Raw genomic sequence first — 22,494 nt, 5'->3', positions numbered from 1 at the left:
CAGGGTTTCTTACCTTCAGAGAGGTCAAATGCCAGAACCATCAGGTCACCAGATGGAAGATGGAAGGTCTGGGCTCCTCTCTTGGCTACCCAGCTCCTTGGGAGTTTCTGTTTTCCTCTAGGATTTTCTCCAACAGAAGCCAGGCATGGCAATCAGGGAGAGTCTAATAGCAGCTTATGAAGGGGTTTTAGTCTTTGGCACTGAAATTATTCAGATCTAAGAGATTCTCTCAAACCGCCTAATTTCTTCTGGAGAGATGGGGTCCCAGGCCTTCCTCTGCTCAGATACAATCAATAGCTCTTGCTATTCCACCCTGCTACAGGCTTAGAGAGGTATGGATGATGATGATGATGATGATGATTGATTATGTGTATTATCTAACCCACCCTAAATTCTGTTTTCTGAAGGGATAAGCCGTTTTATTAACAGGTTACTGATATTTTGGAATATACTTGAGGAGAGACAAAATTTGACTCATTTAATACAAAAGGGAGACAATCTTCCATTCCACCTGATCTCTTACGATAGGGGGAACAAAATATGGATTGTATTTCAGGGCCCACAAGCCTAAGAGGGTACATAGCAGTCACACTAGCACATGACGTGCTGCGGGAATAGGGAGAGGGGTGAGTTTTGAAGTACAGGTGGAGCCGGGCGCCGTGGCTCACACCTATAATTCCAGCACTTTCGGAGGCTGAGGCGGGAGGATCGCTTAAGTCCAGGAGTTCAAGACCAGCCAGGCAACATAGTGAGACCTTGTCTCTATTAAAACAAACAAACAGTTAGCTGGCTGTGGTGGCACACATCTGTAGTCCCAGCTACTCAGGAGGCTGAGGTTGGAGGATCACTTGAGTCTGGGAGGTTGAGGCTGCAGTGAGCTGTGATTGCACCATTGCACTTCAGCCTGGGTGACAGAGTGAGACCCTGTCTCAAAAAGAAAAAAAACACCAATAAAGTACAGATGGAGCATACAAGTATGACCGATGCCAGTGGGCTGCAGAGAGAGAGGCTTGGCAGATGCCTTGACCTCCCAGAAACTGGGAAAGGCCCGGAGTAGAAAAGGAAGATAGTAGAAAAGGTGCTTCAAGAACCTGAACCTCGGCTGGGCGTGGTGGCTCATGCCTGTAATCCCAGCACTTTGGGAGGCCGAGGCGGGTGGATCACGAGGTCAGGAGATCGAGACAATCCTGGCTAACACGGTGAAACCCCGTCTCTACTAAAAATACAAAAAATTAGCCGGGCGTGGTGGCGGGCACCTGTAGTCCCAGCTACTCGGAGAGGCTGAGGCAGAAGAATGGCGTGAACCCGGGAGGCGGAGCTTGCAGTGAGCCGAGATAGCGCCACTGCACTCCAGCCTGGGGAACAGAGCGAGACTCCGTCTCAAAAAAAACAAAAAAAAAAACAACAAAAAAAGAAACTGCACCTCTGACAGCATCCCTGGACAACATCAGAATGACCTGCTAGAAAGTCAGCTGCAAGTTCTTGGAATAAACATTCAGTCCAAAGCACTGGAGAGCTATGAATATCAAAACTGTACAACTAAACAAGGAGGGATATGCAAGAATGGTGTAACTAAAGCAAGGTGTCAGGTGAAAGCACACTACAGATCAACGATTTACATTTAAAATCCTCAGAACTAGAATGTTAGACATGTTACACATCATGGACTTGAGGGGGAAAGAAGTGGTCCCCTTGTTCAAGGTGCTGCTGTCATATTTGCTTTCATTTACCTAATACTTTTTGGCCTAATGACTCATGAAACAAATGAGAGAGAGAGTGCATGAAAGAATGAGAAAGAGAGAGGGGGAGAGAGAGAGCAAGTGAGCGCAGTGTTGACTGCAGAACCAATACTATGGCCCTCTGGTGGGTCCGGAAAAAAGAAATAAAATTCAACTACTTTATGGAAATTTATAGACAATTCCAAAATAAGTATATCTAAAAAGCAAATAAAAACAAAACACAAAATAAATACAGCTTGATTTCTGAGGCTAATTTGTGTTGCGGTTCAACTACGGATGATGTGATGGGTTTAATTATGTCCTTTCAAAATTTATATGTTGAAATCCTAAGCCCCAGGACCTCAGCATGTGACCTTATTTGGATATAGGGTCTTTATAGAGATAATCAATTTAAACAAGATTATTCGGATGGGCCCTAATCCAGTATGACTGGAATCCTTCTAAAAAGGGGAAATTTGGACACAGAAATGTGTGTCCGAAATTCAAGATGATGTGAATGCAAAAGAAGACAGCCATGTACAAGCCAAGGGGAGAAGCCTGGAACAGATCCTTCCCTCCTGGCCCTCAGAAGGACCCAACCTTTCCAATACTTTCAGCATCCAGAACTTTTCAAAGTGCAGCTGGCCTGAAAAACCCAGCTACAGCACTATATAGGCAACAATCTGCTGGCCACAATATATTCTTTTCAGTGACAACATTCAACCAACTGCCTTTCATGCCCCAGTAATGAAATTCAATTAGATACAGCATATTTGGCAATTCCAGTATCATAACAAACATTTACAGACTGATTACTTGCTCCCAGATTCAAATTCTGTTCCTACTGAGAGATCTGGCAATGACTTCCAGAGAGTGTCCATTAAAGTTTGAAGTTACAAAGCAATTGTGCATGTGTGGTTGTTTTTCATACTTTTCCTATATTCCCCACCTCACCCCTAGTAAAATTTAGGCACTTCCATAAATACAAAAAAAAAAAAAGTAACTGAATTCATATTCAACATGGAGTTAAAAACAAGAAATCAAACTGTCTCTAAGTCAAAGACAAAAGTATAAGTAACAAGCAAAATCATAGCAATATTTATTCAGTGTTTGTTCAGGGAGAAGTTCATGCTAAGATCCTGGCAGAGACACACAGATATATGATATACACATCAAAGCAATCTAATGATTGATGAATAGTTTTATACCAGCAATGAAATGGCTTTTAAAAGTGATCAGTTTTAATTTGTATAGGATGATTCATGCTCAGCAAGACTTAAGTCTCCTCCCATGTTTTCTGCTGCCAGCACTCAAATACTTCAAGCCATTTCCACAAGAGCAAACACGTCAGATGAAAAAACATTGGCCTCTCCAACGAGGCCTTCCTCCACACAGTAAAACACCATGGTCTGGGCGCTTTAAGTGCTCAGTGCCAAACTTAGATGCCAGCAGCTAGAGACATTCTAGGTTGTAAATCACACCTGGTCTTCAACTCTGAAAAACAGCTACAGAGCCAGCAGCGTAGACAGAACCATGCTGGCTTGGAAAGGTAAACATACAATGTCATCCTAGTCATGCAAAGAACAACTTTTACAGCCTCATGGTAAAAGCTTTTCATATTAATTATTATTATAAAATCACTACTGGGCTACCAGGGAGTCCATAATCGTTCAGCTTCTAAATAAGACAAGCCTATTTAGTTAGATTGTTTTAATTTGGAAGCAAACCAACTGACATCTCCAGAGAAGGTCACCATTCTGGCTGTGCGGGTCATGTCCTTCACAGAGTACCTCACCCTGGGTGCGTAGACACTGAAATCCAATCCACGCAGCTCGGGGGCTGCATTCACCTGGAGGGGCATCATTTTCTAAATTGCACAGGCTTGCTAAGGACAAGTAGTGGTTCTTTCCCCCAAGACCTTGTTTTCAAAAAGCAATAGACTGGGGCCATTTGTCAGTTTTAATCTCAATAAAAATGTCATCTGCAAGTGTCACATTCACCCTCTTCTCTATGGATACCCCTGGGATATTCGTCTAGGATTATCTCAGTGAAGAGCAGTGCCTTTAAACACCTTTAGTTCAGGAAGTGAAACAGTCAGTGGGATTGGAGTGTAGAGAACAAAAGGGGAAATGGCTGCAAATGAGGCTGAAAATGTGGGTGAGGCCATGTCATGCAGGGCCCATGGGACCATTTTGAGAATTGAAGGATTATCCTAAAAACAGTGGGATGCCATCGAAGGGTCTTAAGTACAGGGTTGACTTGATGTGATCTGTGTTTCTAAAAACAAAAATCTCTCTGCCTCTTATACAATAACGAGAAGGGAGCCTGACAAGATGTGGGAAGAGCCAGCTGGGAGTTGGTAGACTGGACAAGGTGGAGGTAGTGAAGGCAAGAGAAGTAGACAGATGTAACATATGTTAGGAGACGGAACTGACGGGACTTTCTGAGTGACTGGATGCAGGAATGAAAGTGTGTGAGAGAAGGAATGATGTCCAGGATGAGGCCAGCCTGTGGTACTGAAAAGATGGGCAGATGAGGATGCCATTTCTAAAGAACACTGGAGGAGGAGCAAGTTTGGGGATTAACGTCATGAGTACAGTTTTAGATTTGAGACTTCTAAAAAGTAGTGGATACCTATGGTTTTCTAAAATAAAATCTGAGACATGCAGTTCTGATCGGAGTTTTAGAAGTACTTGGCTACATGCTGAATATAAGATTTGTAGTTCTCCGATGCAGCAGCTGTGACCAGGCAGCCCAGTTTCGGGAAGGTTCTCCGTGCACCACAGCCTGCAGACACCCAGCCCACACCCTCCACACCGCCAAGATGTCCAGGAGGAAGGTCAGCTCCGCTGAAGTGTCGGTGACGGGAGACCCCCAAGAAGAGATCTGCAAGGTGGTCCACTAAGCCTGCTTCTACAAAGCGAAACAAAGCCCAAAAAGGCAGCAGGAAAGGATAAATCTTCAGACAAAACAAAACAAAACAAAAAAAGAAAGGGGAAAAAGGAGCAAAGGAAAAACAGGCTGAAGTGGCTGATCAAGAAACTAAAGATTTATCTGCAGAAAATGGAGACACTGAAAACAAGGAGAGTCTAGCCTCGGATGAAGCCACAGAGAAAGACACTAAGTCTGACTGATACCATATACTATGTTTTATCAGTGTCCCTGTCTCCCTTCTTGTACAGTCCAGAGGAATATTTTTATCTACTATTTTGTAAATGTAAGTTTCTTAGTAGTTCTAGAAATATTTTTAAGAAGGAGGGAATCCTAACTCACCCATTTTTTTTTTTTTTTTTGAGATGGAGTCTCGCTGTCACCCAGGTTGGAGTGCAATGGCGCGATCTCGGCTCACTGCAGGCTCCGCCTCCCGGGTTCCCGCCATTCTCCTGCCTCAGACCTCCCGCGTAGCTGGGACTACAGGCGCCCGCCACCACGCCCGGCTAATTTTTTGTATTTTTAGTAGAGACGGGGTTTCACCGTGTTAGCCAGGATGGTCTCAATCTCCTGACCTCGTGATCCGCCCGCCTCGGTCCCCCAAAGTGCTGGGATTACAGGCGTGAGTCACTGCGCCCGGCCACTCACCCATTTTTTAAGGGTAAATGCTTTTACTTAAGAGGTGAAATCATTCGCTGGTTGTTTATTTTCTGGCACAACCAGAAAATAGTGTGGGATATTGAATTATGGCAGGCTTTGAACGTCTTGGGAGTCAGCTTAACATTCTATAGATGGGGTATTAGTTTCCATATCCTATGACAGAAAGCACAGTAAATGGCAATATAGAGTCACAGTCCTGTATTTAATGTCTTGAATATTTGTGATTACTTCTATTTTCATGTTGGCTTTTAGTAGAATTGTTTCCTAAAAAATGCTACTCTTCGATCATGGCTCTCCCTGTCAGAACAGTGTGCAGTCTGTAGCATCTTTGTTTGTGGTAGTCCTGTTTTCCTAAATGCATTATGCTGTGAAAGACTGAAATTTGAGTATGCAGTGTGTATGTTATTAAATTGTGAATTGGTATGACGTATGGAACAGCTTATCAACATTTGAAGATACTAGTACTTGATATCCTCTTAAGGAAAATTTGCTTCCAAATTTTAAGCTGGAGAGTCATTGGAATAACTTTTAAAAAGAACGGCAATGAATTTAAAAAGAATTAAAATAGCTTTTTAGAGTTTCAGTACATAATTGTGTACAAATTGGAAGGTCTGTGTACTGATCCTCAACACAACCAATAAAACCTCAATTAGGAAAGAAAAAAACTGATTTATACTTCTCAAATTATTCTCTATAGCCACATTACTGTCCCCACCCTCGGAGTATTTTTGGTTAGACCAGTTGCTCTGAGAGTAAAAAAGTCATAGAAGGAAAAAAAAGGCGGGGAGGAACATAGCCCATGAGTGGGAGTTCAAGGTCACACCCTGATATCATCGCCTTCCCCATTCTTGCCCCAACAATTTGCACCCATCATCATCATCTATGGATTTTTGGTAAATCAAGACACCAAATTCATAAAGAGCAGTGGGTCTCAAAGTATGGCCCCCAGACCAGCATAACTTGAGAACTTGTCGGAAAACTGCAAATTCTCAGGCTCCACCCCACACCTACTGAATCAGGAACTCTGAGTATGGGACCCAGAAATCTGGATTTTAACAAGTCCTCCAGGTGATTCTAACGCACACTCAAGTTTAAGAACCTCTGACAATGATCAAATGCATTTCTTTCACATCTGCTTCTTAATTGTAATAGTCAATTTTCTTGTTAAAATTTCCTAAGTGCTTCAACAACATTGCAGTCCACATCTAAGTGCAGCTGCTTCCCCCAGTAATGTCATTCTCCCTTTTGGAGCTCATGCTATTTCCCACGAGGTGGACATGCACTTTTGTCTCCACTAACCTGAATCGACTGTCGGTGGCATTGGCCCCTGGCTCTGAGCTCCTTCCCATTTGTACTGGCTGTACCACTCCCAGCATACCACCTTGTAAGTTATGTTAGCATGTTGATGACAAAGAAATTGCCTTTTGTTTGAATTTATCACAGTGCCTAATCTGTACAGAAAACCTAGTAAAAGTTTAACTGGTTGTTGAAGATTAGAGTTTTTCAGGGTGGAGTCTGCTGGCATAAGAATCACGTGGAATGCATGCTGAGAGTGCAGATTCTAGGCCCCATTCTTTGCTTATTAAACCAGAAATTCCTACAAATGGGGCACAGGGATTTGCATTTTCAATGCACATTGAAATCTGATTTTCATTGCTATATATAAAATTCATCTTGATAGCAAGTACGGATGGAGTAACTGTTGAACTAACAGAGCACCGAACTAAACTCTAAGCTAAGATGAAACAACCTGAGAAGGGTTTACCTTGTGCCTAATCTGTGGCCCACTTGTTAAATGTACGCTGTGGGTTATGAAGTTCTCAAACAACTGTATCAAATTTTGTGCTCTAAGATTTAGTCTATGAATATTGTGGGATAATTTTCTTATCAGTTGGGTCTTCCCCAGCCCAAACTTATGGAATTGATTTTTCAACCCTAACAAATTTTACATTTTTATTTTCAGCCCAGACATCTGGGCTTCAAAACCATTTCAAAGATATCCTTTGGCCTATTTCTCCTAGATGTATTCATTTGTAAATTGTCAAAGTTCATGTAAGCGTCAGCAAAACTTAAACATGGACTTTCTGGTGGAAAAAAAGAAAACATCAAAATAGCTATCAAATAGCAAACAATATTATTTGTAACTACTAACACACGGTCATACAGCTAAAAAAATTTCCTAGCTTTAGTGATGAAAATTAAACTTACTCCCTGACAACCTCCTCTTACCAAGTGGGTACATGAGTCCCATCCTCCCCCATACCCCAAAAATGCCTGCAGACAGATCCACTGTCAAAACAGTTTCTGCAAAACACGTTATACAATAGAAACAGAAGGAAGTCAAGAGACACTGATTTTTAATACTGCTGCAAGAGAAGTAGCCATAAAACAAAATATGACAAGCTTTCTTAAAATAGCACGGTCTTTCTCAAAACAATTTGGGTTCATCTTTATCTTGCCAAACATATGCAAATCCTTTTCTTATTAATGAAAAATCCTTTCTTATTAAATTGCAATGTCTAATTAAATTTTCACTAGACCTTTCTAAACTAAGCTGTGTAATGGAAACACACATACACCCACACCCCCATGAAGTCTATGAAAATTACCAGCCTTAGGTGATTCTAATGTATGATCTTAACTTTTATTTTGGAATTTGACAATGGAATTGTCAAATTGCATTTCTGAAATTCATTTCAAGACAATAATTTTAATATAAGGATGGAACATACATTGGCTCATAATGGCTACCAGGAATTTTGTTAAAATTGATATAATGTACACATAATAAAAGTCACTCTTTAAGACATACAGTTGATAGGCTTTGACAGATGTATACAGCCATGAAACCACCACCAAAACTGTGTTGAATTGTGTGGCCCACAGACCTGCCACACACAGCTCCTTGAAATGTGGCCAGCACAAAATCAAATGTGTCATAAGTGTAAAGTGCAAAAATATGTAATAATTTCATATTTATTTTAGAGTGAAATTATAACATCTTATATATTAAGTTAAAACATCAAAAAATTAATTTTACCTATTCCTATGTCTCTTTCTTTTTAAAAATTTACCTATAGAAAATTAAAAGTTAATGGTTCCCACTTGTGGCTCAAATTACATTTTTATGGGACAGTGCTGATGTGGATTGTTTCTGTCCCTCACAGTGCTCCCCTTACCCTTCTGCAGCCTATACCATTTCCCTACCCCCAGGGGCTCCTGGCAACCACTGATCTAATTTCTACCCCTAAAGTTTTGCTCTTGGTAGGTTTTAAAAAATATTGCCCCCTTTTGTCTTATAGCCTCTAATTTTCCCATACTGTATTGTTTTTATAATTTTGTAAAGTTGTTTTCACATTACAAGATTTTTCAAAGCCTTGACTACAGTTTTCATTAACCAATGTCATTTTCGTTAACCACTTCCCGAGCTGGTAGGCCACCATAAATGCATTCTGGGTAATGATATGGTTTAACTCTGTGTCCCCACCCAAATCTCATCTTGTAGCTCCCACAATTCCCATGTGTTGTGGGAGGGACCTGGTGGGAGATGATTGAATCATGGAGGCAGGTCTTTCCCATGCTGTTCTTGTGATAGTGAATGGGTCTCATGAGATCTGATGGTTTTAAAAATGGGAGTTTCCCTGCACAAGCTCTCTGTTTGCTTCCTGCCATCCATGTAAGATGTGACTTGCTCCTCCTTGCCTTCTGTCAGGATTGTGAGGCCTCCCCAGCCACATGGAACTGTAAGTCCCATTAAGCCTCTTCCTTTTATAAATTTCCCAGTCTCGGGTGTGTCTTTATCAGCAGTGTGAAAACGGACTAATATAGGTAAAGAGCTCTCTTCCTAGAGGAGATGTGCACAAGTGGTTCCTAATTGAATGGAGACCATTGTGTGCACACACAACGGCATCTATTCACAGATGCTCTGGGAGATCCATGCAAGAGGCAGCGAGCCTCCCATGGCTTAATTTTATTTAGCTTCAGGGAAGTGCAGAGAAAGCTTTATGTATGCTAAGAATAGGATGGACAGAAATATAAAGCACTAAATCAGCAAAATCATCTACAGGCAGGAGGAGCAGGGCAGGAGGTTTTCGCCCACAGGCAGGTCTACTAATGGGAACTCTGTGATGACTGATGAGAATAGCCAGAGAGATGCCAAGAGACATCCAACCCTCATCTCACCCCACCCCGCAATCCAGGCTCACCTGTTGCGGTTCTGCTCATCCTCAATTCTCTAATTAAATTAAAGTTAATTATTAATTATAACAGGCATTCACATTTACTGCTGCTATTTACATTCATTCTTTATTCACTCAGATACCATATATCATCTTTCTGATTTTCCATAATATAATAAAAACACTGTAGGCTACCTCATATCTCCATTTTCTCCAACTGGGTTAGTCTGGAGCCGGACGCCAGTCAGTCTGCCTCTGAACCCTTGGGGTCCCACTTACAGAATCAACCTTGAGCATTTCCACTTTTTACTTCCACCCCCATCCCTACTTTTCTTTATAGTCCCCTAGAGAACTAGAACAAAGGTCTTCACATTTTGATCATTTGACTTCTAGTCCTTTAAGGATAAGTAGTAAAATGCCAACTCTGCTCTTTGATCTGTACTTTCTTGTTTCCTCTGATGTAAGTAACAGCACCCAGGGAGTCTATGTCTCTCCTTCTTCCCCACAAACATATTTTGTGCAAAATTCTTCCCACCAAGGGGGGTGTCTACCCAATTTAGAATGGTGCCAAAAGGAGAATAACTGTTGGCTCTGAACATCCAGATTAGATGACACTCATTTCACCAAACCTCTGCTTAGCCCATGAGGATCCCTTCTTGGCATTTCCACCCCAACTAGAGATGCACTAGAAATGGTCTCCAGTGTGGCTCTCATGCAATTTAAACATTGCAAAAGAATGCTAACTCTGGTGGTTCCCTAACCATGATGGCCAGAATCCAGGAGGGGTTTGTTGGTCAGGCACCATGTTGGCAGATGCTGACACTTCCTAGAATGACTTGGATCCACCCTGCCCTGATGGAGGCTCCAGTCCAGTGGGGGAGACAGTCAAATAATCACATAAATACAAGTATAATTATTGCATGCACAAATGATTTTGATATGGAATCAGGGTTGGAAAGTAGTCTATGTCTGACATTTTAGAATAAAATACAAACATTTTTCCCAGAAGGGTACTGCCAAGGAAAGTGAGAGGAAGGAGTTTGTCTCCTCATTTATGCAATAAAAATAAACCATTTATGGAACACCCCACATATATAGTCATTTCAAAAACTCTGCAAAGACAACATTATCATCTCTATTTTATAGATGCAGCAAAGCTAGGTTAAAAATGAACCTGCTGCTGCTAGAAGTGGCAAGATGCAGGGCCTGGAACCTGGTAGGCACTCAACTGGCACGTATACAGTTGCTGAATTAATAACAATTTGAAAAATACAGAAAATATTCCAATAGAGAGCTAGGAGGACTGTAGGTTGCCTGTATTTGGTGTTGCATGAAGCACTATCGGGCTTGACCCAAAGTATGTAGGAGCCTTGACATTATAAAATACAATAAGAAAGGCTGTATGCTTATATGTTTGGCAGCTATACGAACAATTTGAATTTCTTTAGCAACTGGTTCCATCATGCAATAGCCTGGCCACAGGATACTGGAGAATTCAATAGAGACAAAAACGAGGTTAATACCAGCAATATCTACTGGAAAGGGTTGTTACAAAAACTAAATGAGGCCATCTATACACAGGCAGTCTTATTGTCTGCAATTTTTCAAAATACTTCAACATGGGTATTTCTGTGATACAAGGGTAATAATTATTTTTAACCTATACCCTGGGGTAGTTAGCATTTGAATGACTAATCAAAAGCTCATGTAAACAGAAAACCAAGTCAACCATGTTTATCTTTGATGAATACCAGAGGGTTGTTACTTAGAATAATGAATGCTGCAAATGATTTTTCAGTGTTCATAATGGGCTCTAAGTATTGTAGACTTTCTCACCCTTGCATAACCTGAAAATAAGAGTCCATCTAGCTCAGTTGTCTAAGTCTTTCAAAGGGTGACCTCAGACCATGAAGTTCTGGGGATCTGATGTACGGCATGGTGACTATAGTTAATATTCTTTTATATACTTGAAATCTGCTACAATATAGATTTCACACACACACACAGTGAGGTGATAGATGTGTTAATATGTGTTAATAAACTTGATTGTGGCAATAATTTCACAGTGTATCCATACATGAAATCATCACACTGTCCACCTTAAATATATACAATTTTTATCTGTCAATTATGCCTCAATAAAGCTGGGTGGGGAGGGGGAAATGGTGTCCTCAGCTGAAGACTCTCCCCAGACCTGTTTCTAGATGCTTTGGAGGAAATTTGGTCACCTGATGCTGTCAAGAAAGTTAGCCCAATCCTGATGCTAGAATATTGTCCCATCTTCTTCTAATGAAACTTTTTGTTCAGTGTTCTCCAAATCCACCAAAGGACACAGCACAGGGACTGCCTAGAGCAGCTCTGTCCAACAGGACTTTCTGAGATGACATAAATATTTTGTTCACCTGACTAATAATGTAGCTACTAGTACAGGTGGTCACTAGCCACTTGAAATGTGGCTAATGTGACTGAAGAATCAATTTTTGTTTAATTCTATTTAAATTTTAGTAGCTGCATGTGGCTAGTGGCCACCCTGTTGCACAGCAGTTTGGGAGCTCACAGAACAAGGTTGTGTGATGTTTTTGTGCCTGCTGGCCATTAAATGTTTATAATGTGTGGCAGAATTCAGTCTGTAAGTTGTGTTCATGGCGATGCTAGACGGTAAAGTTGTGCGAGAGGGAACCTGTAGTTCCCCTCTATTAGCACTGTGGACTATGTCAACTCATGATGCATAAACAACTCAGCTGAGGTCAGTTCTCAAAAGCGGCAGCATGGCTGCAGGGAGTCCTGTACTCTGGAGATGAATCTAGGTCCTCTGAATTGCACAACTTAATATTAGAATGAAAATATACAACTCAGAGACTGTCATAAAATTAAATCACCAGCCATGGGAAAGCATCAAGCACAGTGTGTAGCCTTTGGCAGCGGTATGATGCAGTTTAACCTTGTGTACACCAAAACACTCTATTTTCACCACCTGCCCCCCACTTTAATTAAGTACATGAGCCTTGATAAGGTTGTATCTATTTGGGAATGAACATGCAAACAGAGCATAGGAAATCATACCCATCCTCTCCCTGCCCCTGAAAATAAACGTTATAAATATTTCAGCTAAGAATTTGGTTTGGAAGAAGGAAGTCCTTGTCACAATAATTCTTATAAAGCAAAATAAGCAATTGAAATAAGGCAACTTCCTTCCTTCTGAGGAGCATCACTTGAAGCCCATTTACGTTGGTTCTTTTTTCCCCTTAATTGATTTTACTGGTAAAATACATATAAAATTTACCATTTTGGGGAGTAAAGAGGGAAAGGGAAGATGTTTGTCAACAGGTACAAAGTTTTAGTTAGACAAGAGGAATAAGTCTGGTGCTCTACTACATAGCAAGGTGATGACAGTTAATAATAATGTACTGTAAACTTAAAAATAGCTGAAAGAAATGATTTTAAAAGTTCTCACCACAAAAAAAAATGATAAATATTTCAAGCGATGGCTATGCTAATTAGCTTGCTATGACCATTCCACAATATATACGTATCCAAATATGACATTGTACCCCATAAACAAATATGTCAATTAAAAATAACTTTAATAAAAGAAAAAGAATACAATTTTAATCATTTTTAACTGTACAGTTCAGTAGTATTAAGTACTAAGTATACACTACTCTATAATACTAAGTATTAGTTCAAATTTCCGTAGGTTTTTGTCCTCAAAGGTAAAACGATATACTAATATGTAAAAGAGCATTTAAACATGCACAAGATTAACCTCAAATTCAGAATAATGCTCATGAGGGAAGCAGGTAAAGAAGGTGTTCAGGAAAGAAATAAAAGGGGGCTTAAGTTTTATCTATTTTTTTTTTCAAAGATACAATGAAAAGGGCAAAATGCTAAGACTTGACCAAACTGAGATTTAAGTACATAGGCGTTTGTCATTATCATTTTCTATATGTTAATGTATTCTTCTAACGTGTTTTTTTTTTTTTTTTGAGATGGAGTTTCACTCTTGTTGCCCAGGCTGGAGTGCAGTGGCCCGATCTCAGCTCACTGCAACTTCTGCCTCCCGGGTTCAAGTGATTCTCCTGCCTTAGCCTCCCGAGTAGCTGGGACTACAGGCGTGCACCACCACACCTGGCTAATTTCTTGTATTTTAGTAGAGATGGGGTTTCACCGTTGGCCAGGCTGGTCTCAAACTCCTGACCTCAGGTGATCCACCTGCCTTGACCTCCCAAAATGCTAGGATTATAGGCATGAGCCACTGTGCCTGGCCCTTCTTTTAACTCTTTATTTTGACCTAATTTTAGACTTATGGAGAAGTTGCAAACATAGTACAGGGTATGCATATACCTCTCAGCTTACACCACTAACGTTAACCTCTTACACAGCCATAGTACAATGATCAGACCAGGTATTAACTTTGGTACAGCATGATTAACTAAAACAAAGATGGTATTGGAATTTCCTGTTTTTCCACTAATGTCCTTTTTTTATTCTACAATCCTATCTAGAATCACATATTCCATTTAGTGGTTCCTTCTCCTTAGTCTCTTGCAGTCTGTGACAGTACCTCAGTCTTTCCTTGCCTTTCTTGACCTGACACTTGTCAGAAACTCTGTCAAATGTCCCACAAATGGAGTTTGTCAGATATTTTCTCATGATTGAGATTATACATTGTTGGCAAGAATACCACAGAAACGATGCTGAGCCCTCAGTGCATCCCATCACAGGTTCAGGACGTCTCTTTTTTATGCTTAAAATATTTCATAATTTCAATAAATGAAAAATAGCTGTATTAGTCTAGGTTCTGTAGAGATATAGAACCAATAGGAAATGAATGGATGAAAGGAAGGAAGGAGAAAGACCAAAGAAAAAGAAAGGAAGGGAGGCAGGAGGGAAGGAGAGAAAGAGAAAGGAGAGAGATTTTAAGGAATTGGCTCCTGCAGTTATGTAGGCTGAGAAGTCCCAAGATCTGCTAACTGCAAGCTGGAGACCCAGAAAACCCAATGGTATAGCTACAGTCTGAGTCTGAAGGCTTGGGAAGCATGAGGGCTGATAGTGTAAGTGCCAGTCTGATTCCAGGGGCAGGGAAGGACTGTGCAAAATCTCCTTTACTCAGTGTTTTGTTTTACTAAGGCCTCAATGGATAGGATGATGTCCACCCACACTGGAGAGGGCAATCTGCTTTCCTGGGTCTACTGATTCAAATACTAGTCCATACAGAAATACCCTCATGGGTACCTCCAGAATAATGTTGAACAAATATCTGAGCACCACATGGCCTACCCAAGATGAAACATAAAATTAAGCATCATAACAGCTTAACTTCCAAATTAGAAACTTCCTACTCTGTATATTTAGGTTCCAAATCCCATCAAGTCAAATGGATCTTCGGAAGTGTTCCAATTCTTAGTTATTATTGGCTTCAGGCCTAAAACATTATAAATCCACAACATACGATCATTTCTAAAACTTCAAGAAGCTTTATTACAGTTGATCTTGCTTTAAGAGAAAAGGCAGCTTATACTACTTAGACGAGGTAAAATTGTAATCCAAGGGAAGCTAGACCTGCAAGTCTAATTAAGGCCCTAAGAAAAAAATTAACATGAGCTGTATTGTTAATGAGGACCCCCAAATCCCCTGATCTTCTTTTGGAGGTGAAAGAGGAGTTACCATTTAGAAGCGACTACATTCCTCAGCATGGCGTCCTAAGGATGATGCGTGTCATTGCTATTTCTATGATGCTTCAGAAAGAATAACCTAAATGATAATACATTTTTCTAGAGCAAGAAATTGTGTTTCAGGTACTTTCACTACCTGAGTTGTATATTTTCAAAGTTATGTACAAACACATACACACACACACACACACACACAGATTATAGAGAATATATTAGCTATGTCCCCACCCAAATCTCAAATTATAGCTCCCATAATTCTCTGGTGTTGTGGGAGGGACCCAGTGGGAGGTAATTGAATCATGGGGGTGGATCTTTCCCATGCTGTTCTCGTGATAGTGAATAAGTCTCATGAGATCTGATGGTTTTATAAAGGGGAGTTCCCCTGCACATGCTCTCTCTCTTGCCTGCCACCATGTAAGATGTGACTTTGCTGCTCCTTTGCCTTCTGCCATGATTGTGAGGCATCCCCAGCCACATGGAACTGTGAGTCCATTAAACTTTTTTTCTTTATTAATTACCCAGTCTTGGGTATGTCTTTATTAGCAGCATGAGAATGGACTAACACAGTATCTCTACAAATATAGCATAGAGAAATGGTATAAATAAGTAAAATTTCTAGCTGGGCATAGTGGCTCACGCCTGTAATCCTAGCACTTTGGGAAGATGAGGTGGGTGGATCGCCTGAGGTCAGGAGTTTGAGACCAGCCTGGCCGACACGGTGAAACCCCGTTTCTACTAAAAATACAAAAATTAGCCGGGTATGGTGGCACATGCCTGTAATCCTAGTGACTTGGGAGGCTGAAGCATGAGAATCCCTTGAACCCGGGAGACAGAGGTTGCAGTGAGCCGGAGATCGTGCCACTGCACTCCAGCCAGGGCAGCAAGAGCAAAACTCCATCTCAAAAATAAATAAATAAATAAATAAATAAAATTTAAAGTTTTCTCTGAGGCTGCCTCCCTTTGAAGCTCTTCTATCCTCAGGATCACTCTAAACTTTGGTGGTTTATGCTGGGAAATCATTTTTTCCTTAAATGTTTATATTCAGTTCAAAGTGCTCCATTTCCATGAGTAATGACAAAACATAGTTTCTCCCACGCCTCTACTCCAGTGGCATGGAGAAGAAGCTACTTATGAATTGTTTTTTAGGCCCCCAGAGTTCTGGAAAGCAGTCACCAACTTTTTATGAAAAGCTAGACAGAGGACTCCAGATCCCATTATGCCAAAGAGAAAGCTGAATGCTTATTTTAAATCTCATTTTGCGGCCAGTCGCGGTGGCTCATGCCTATAATCCCAGCACTTTGGGGAGCCGAGGTGGGTGGATCACGAGGTCAGGGTTTCGGGACCAGCCTGACCAACATGGTGAATCCCCGTCTCTACTAAAAATACAAAAATTAGCTGGGCGCCTGTAATCCCAGCTACTCGGGAGGCTGAGGCAGGAGAATTGCTTGAACCCGGGAGGCGGAGGTTGCAGTGAGCCGAGATCGTGCCACTGCACTCCAGCCTGGGCGACAGAGAGACTCCATCTCAAAACTAAATAAATAAATAAATAAATAAATCTCATTTTGGCCTGCCCCAAATATGGACACCATTGTTAAGCCAGTCCTGTATACCATATGTACCTCTTGCAAGTAATTTTAGAACATGCTGTTCCCCTCAACGGATTTTCTTCCAAGAAACCAGAACATGGGTTTATTTTGGCCTGGATCAGTTCCCCCAGGAATCTTCCAGGGAGGAAGTGGGTGGTCAGCCTCCTGAGACAAGAGTGTGTAGAGGTTAGGATATGGGCTCTGAAGCCAGACTACCTATGTTTGAATCTAGGTTCTGGGTTTATGATCAGGGAATGTGAGAGAGTTATACAACCATTCATGCCTTGGTTCCTCCTTCTATTCAATGGGGCATATGATGATACTTAACCGATTGAGTTGTTATGAGGATTAAAAAATGACACATGTAAAGTGCTTAGTACAAGATCTGGCATATAATAAGTGTTAAATAAGTGCTAGGGAAAACTAGCCAGGCATGGTGGTATACACCTGTAGTCTTAGCTACCTGGGAGGCTGAAGAAGTTTGCTTGAGGCCAGGAGTTTGAGGCTGCAGTGAGCTATGATGGCTCACTGCACTCCAGCCTGGGCAACAGAGTGAGACCCTGTCTCTAAAACTAAAACATAATAATAAAACAAAATAAAATAAATGCTAGGGAAAACGTTACTTCTGACTTAAACAGCCTCCAGGATTAATCCAGGTCCACAATCACTCAGGGAAGTTGTGGGCAGTCTGTGGGCACCTGCCAGGCTGCATCTGTTGGGTAGTAGAATCTGCTTCTTTCTAACTCTAACTCTGCCTATTTCTTCTATCATGTCATCAGAATTCCTTAAACATCTTATTTAACAGAACAAACGAATTTAAGCCAGTTCTACAGTGAAAAAAGTGAGACTGAGTAATGGCAAACTTTAACTATAATCTTGTTAAGTGGAAATGGAGACAAATATTTGGAAAAGATCTTTAGAAATTGATAGATTCCAATGCGTTGAGGTTCTTTTAGGTCAGATAAGTGTTTCTTGGCTTTTTGCTTTCCATTTGTAAGCATGTCTCTCTCTCTGTGTGTCTGTGTGTGTGTCTCTCTCTCTGTGTGTGTGTGTGTGTGTGTGTATTTATACCCATGCCCCTTATTTAGAGCTCTAAATCTCCTAAGGACGGGAACCACCTTAGCCACCTGACAAGAGAGAAGTAACCTCCATGCATTAGTCCTTCTACCCTCAAGAAGAATCCTCTTCAATCCAGGATGTATGGGCATTTTATATATATATACATATATATATAATTTTTTTTTTTGAGTCAGAGTGTCGCTCTTGTTGCCCAGGCTGGAGTGAAATGGCACGATCTCCGCTCACTGCAACCTCTGCCTCCTGGGTTCAAGTGATTCTCCTGCCTCAGCCTCCTGAGTAGCTGGGATTACAGGCATGGGCCACCACACCCGGCTAATTTTGTATTTTTAGTAGAGACAGGGTTTCTCCATGTTGGTCAGGCTGGTCTCGAACTCCGGACCTCAGGTGATCCGCCCACCTCAGCCTCCCAAAGTGCTGGGATTATAGGCGTGAGCCACTGCGCCGGGCCTAGGGCATAGAATATTTTGGAAGCAAAGGGATAATTCTGTGGCTTTCTATCCCCGTTTTTCCTTTTCTCTCTCCACATTCCTGGCTCTAATTCAGGTCTTTCTGTTGCCATGGTAACCAACAGTCTCAGAACACAGACTTCTGACAGCTGGACTTTTAGCCACGGAGACTCAGGATGTGAAGGATTTCTCATGTCTCCCCTTTTTGCCTCAGGAGTTAGCAGCACTTCTTCCATGTGGGCAGCCACCAGAGCAGGGTGTGACAGTCTTGGGTGCGTGTGTGTGTAAGCACACGCATGTGTGTACGTGCATGTGTGTGTTTGTGCACGCGTGGGTATGCATGCATTCTTCCAGCCCTACTTGCTTTCCGGGACTTCACAGAAAAAGATGGACTAAAAAGTGTCATCAGACGTTGGGAGGATGGGCATCTAAACAGTGAAACCTCTCTGGAAAGTAATTTGGTATCAACTAGCACAAGACTGTAATATATTTGTGATGTTTGGTCCATTAATCCTACACATAGAAAAATAAGGGTCATAGTCAAAGATTTATGGAAAAGCAGGTTTACTATAGATTTATTTAGTAAAGCAATAACTACCACCTAATGGTCATTAATAAGAATTAAAAATTGCAGAGTAACCATATATATGTTTGTTGTAGGCTATGCCATAAAATAATCTGTTTCAACTGATGTGATAGCCACATTCACATATATGTATATGTGGATATACTGTATAAATGTACTGATATATACGTGTGTGTTTATATAAATAGAAAAGATAAGGAAGTCCATCAAAATGTTTTGATAGTTATTACCTTTGGAAGGTAGGACCATGGCATGTCTGTTTTCGTCTTCATACTTTTCTATATCTTTCCAATTTTATATAATGATCTTTTCTTTTATGATACAAGATCTTACAACTGTAATAGGACAAATGACGAGAGGTGAAGAAGCTTAGTAGAGAGGATTATAACACAATGAAGTAAGTTTTGAAAGGCAGAGGGCTGCCTGTTCTGCCCTTCACTGGGAGATTGTAAAAATAGGATAAGACTTCAATCTAAACGGGGTAGTTCTGAATAGAAAAGGGAATGGGGCTGGGCGTGGTGGCTCATGCCTGTAATCCCAGCACTTTGGGAGGCCAAGGTAGGTGGATCACCTGAGATGAGGAGTTCGAAACCAGCCTGGGCAACATGGCGAAACCCCATCTCCACAAAAAATACAAAAATTAGCTGGGCATGGTGGTGGGTGCCTATAATCCCAGCTATTTGGGAGGCTGAGGCAGAAGAATCACTTGAACCCAGGAGGTGGCGGTTGCAGTGAGCCGAGATCACACCACTGCACTCCAGCCTGGATGACAGAGTTGAGACTCCATCTCAAAAAAAAAAAAAAAAGAAAAAAGAAAAGAAAAGAAAAGGGGATGGATACTGTTTTTGCTTAAGTACCATGATTCTCTTCTCCCCGCTCCCACCTACTTTTTCTTTTTTCTTCTTTTCTTTTTTTGAAGCTTCTCAAGTTGAGAGAGATTTGTGCCTTTGAACTCCATGGCATATTCATCCTCTAACAGCGACATAGAGGACGACAGCTCCAAATCCAATTCCAACCTGAGCCTCTCTGTGGGCTATTTCCCCTGTGAGGACACCCCCTGTGAGGACACAACCTCCTGGGAAGACGCACCTTTCAAGGGTCCTTCCATCCACTTTCTCCCTCCCATCCAAGGGGCATGGGGGACTGAAAGGATAGGGAGACGCATGAAGAGACAAGACCAAATTCAGGATGAACCAGAGCAGTTTTGCAAACTAAGCATCTTCCTGGCCTGGGACGTGGACATTGGCTCTGACAACACAGGCTCAATAGCTAATAGGCTTCTAAATGGAGACAACCTGTGGATAGACAAGTTCCCAAAAGAGAGGACAAAACTATCTGTTGGCAAACTGAATAATCTTGTGCAAGAGTTTCAGACATTTCTAGAAAATCTGAAAGATAATGAAGATGATGATGCTGTGTTTCCTGAAACTACTCATTTTTCCAGCTGTCCGGCCGCTCCCCTCCGGAAATGGTTCAGGTCAGTCATCAAGAACATGATGCTTGTCAAGACCTGCCCAAGTGCAAACCACCAGAAAATAAAGATGTTATGTAGTCTCCACAGACTCCTCTAAGGCTTAAGGAACATGAGCTGGCTGAGGTGAGCACAGAGATGACTCACAGGACAGGAAGGGATAGGCCTGGGTTGAACCACAGAATCTTACGACCACTAGGAAGCAGGTCCCGGGGGCCCAAAGTGATATCAGTGGGAGACAGATAACAGAGAAAGGAGTCAGGGTGGAGTTTTAGGGAAAAGACTGAGGAATGCTGAGGGAAACAAGAGGGTAGCAAGCAAGGAGAAGGACTAAAAACTGTATCTACATTGAAGCTTTGCATTGACACTGGGGCTTTTTTTATTTTTTTGAGACAGATTCTTTCTCCATTGCCCAGGCTGGAGTGCAATGGTGTGATCTCAGCTCGCTGCAACCTCTACTTCCCGGGTTCAAGTGATTCTCCTGCCTCAACCTCCTGAGTAGCTGGGATTATAGGCGTCCGCCACCCTAACTTTTGTATTTTTAGTAGAGACGGGGTTTCACCATGTTGGCCAGGCTTGTCTCGAACTCCCGACCTCAAGTGATCCACATGCCTCAGCCTCCCAAAGTGCTGGTACTACAGGCGTGAGCCACCGCACCCGGCCTACTTGGGCTATTTTTGCTAAAAGGATGTGAGTTCCATAAATGAGTAAATGTTGACTTGGCTGCTGTCATGGTTACACCTACCTAACACATTCTTTATTTTCTTGGCAGATGATAAGCCAGGCAACTGCCAGCCAAAGGACAAGTGTTCCAGAGATCTCAATCCTGTCAGAGCAGCCAGAGAAGGATGACACTCCTTCCCACACACAGGCCCAGTGCTGCCTGAACTTTGGGTGGGCCTTCAGCTGGCTGAGGCAGCATATCCTCTCCCCTCTGCTGAGAAGGGATCACCCTGTGAAGCCACCAACAGTCCCCATCGGCCGGCACCAAGGAAAAGACTCTTTCACAGAGGCAAGAGAATTCAACCTCAAGAAACCCTTGAATTAGGACATCCCATATAGACAGATTTTTAAACTTTTTGGAAGGTTGAAAATCATCCATAAGATAGGATTCCATTGATAATCCCCAATAGTTTATTTTTTCCTCAGTAAACGAAATAAATGTTCTTGTTACCCATGTCTTCCTCTTCCAGCACACCATCTTGACTCAATTGAAAGCATATGTGCTGCTCTTTTTTGAAGTTTCTCAAGTTGAGAGAGATTTGTGCCTTTGAACTCCATGGCATATTCATCCTCTAACAGTCACATAGAGGACGACAGCTCCAAATCCAATTCCAACCTGAGCCTCTCTGTGGGCTATTTCCCCTGTGAGGACACCCCCTGTGAGGACACAACCTCCTGGGAAGATGCACCTTCCAAAGGAAGAAATTCTTTCTCAGGAAATTTTAAGTAGTATTATGCTTCCTAAACTGAAGTATTCTTTTTCTCTCCTCTCACCCATTCTTACTGTATTTTACCCTAGTTTATCTATTTTATGTGTTTTAACCTATTTTATCATTAACCCAAATCCCCATTTTCAGCAGGCAGCAGCGTGACCCATCAGATTCCCGTGGTGGCAGGATGATTTGGCTTGAACTTGCAGGGCTTGAGCAAGTGGCAGTGGGTATTGAGTCACTGAAGAAATTAATTTCAATTTCAGGAGATCGGACAGCAGTTCTGATATTCTCTGGGTACCTGACAGGTTCTAGCATGTGTTGCCTTGGCTGTAGTAGTGGCCCACTTAGGAGCGGCCCACTTAGGAGCATGTGAGGACTGTGAACACTTCTTAACCACTCTAAGTCTAGCTGTCTTCATTCAGAAGATGTGGAAGATAATAATACATACCTCACAGGGTTATTGTGAGAGTTTATGAGGTAACACAAGCACTTGATAAATATTATCACTGCTGTTGCAAGTAGACATTCTCCCGAGGAACTCTCAGACAACTTGTTCAAGGGATATCTAAGAGTGAGAGTTAATTAAGAGTCAATTCTCATTGAAACATTTCCCACACAGAGCAGTATTTACCAAAAGTTCAGGGTTTTCAGCAAATCTTAACCAAGTCCTCTCCTAATCCATTCCATTCTGCCCTCTGAAACTCCTTTGCAATTGTCATTGAACGTT

General features: G+C 41.7%; 1 protein-coding gene and 1 pseudogene across 9 annotated transcripts in view; one reads left to right on the top strand and one right to left on the bottom strand.

Moving 5' to 3' along the window:
- The window catches only part of LOC116472806 (liprin-beta-1), a 160,724-nt gene that overhangs the window by 82,242 nt on the left and 55,988 nt on the right, over nucleotides 1-22,494 (bottom strand). The window lies entirely within an intron of this gene.
- Nucleotides 19,817-21,393, top strand: LOC116472807 (uncharacterized protein C12orf71-like; annotated as a pseudogene).

This window comes from Hylobates moloch, unplaced genomic scaffold (genome assembly GCF_009828535.3).
Source record: "Hylobates moloch isolate HMO894 unplaced genomic scaffold, HMol_V3 SCAFFOLD_8, whole genome shotgun sequence".
In the NCBI taxonomy this organism is placed as follows: domain Eukaryota; kingdom Metazoa; phylum Chordata; class Mammalia; order Primates; family Hylobatidae; genus Hylobates; species Hylobates moloch.
The sequence above is the reverse complement of the archived record's forward strand: the minus strand, read 5'-3'. Positions and strand labels throughout refer to the sequence as shown.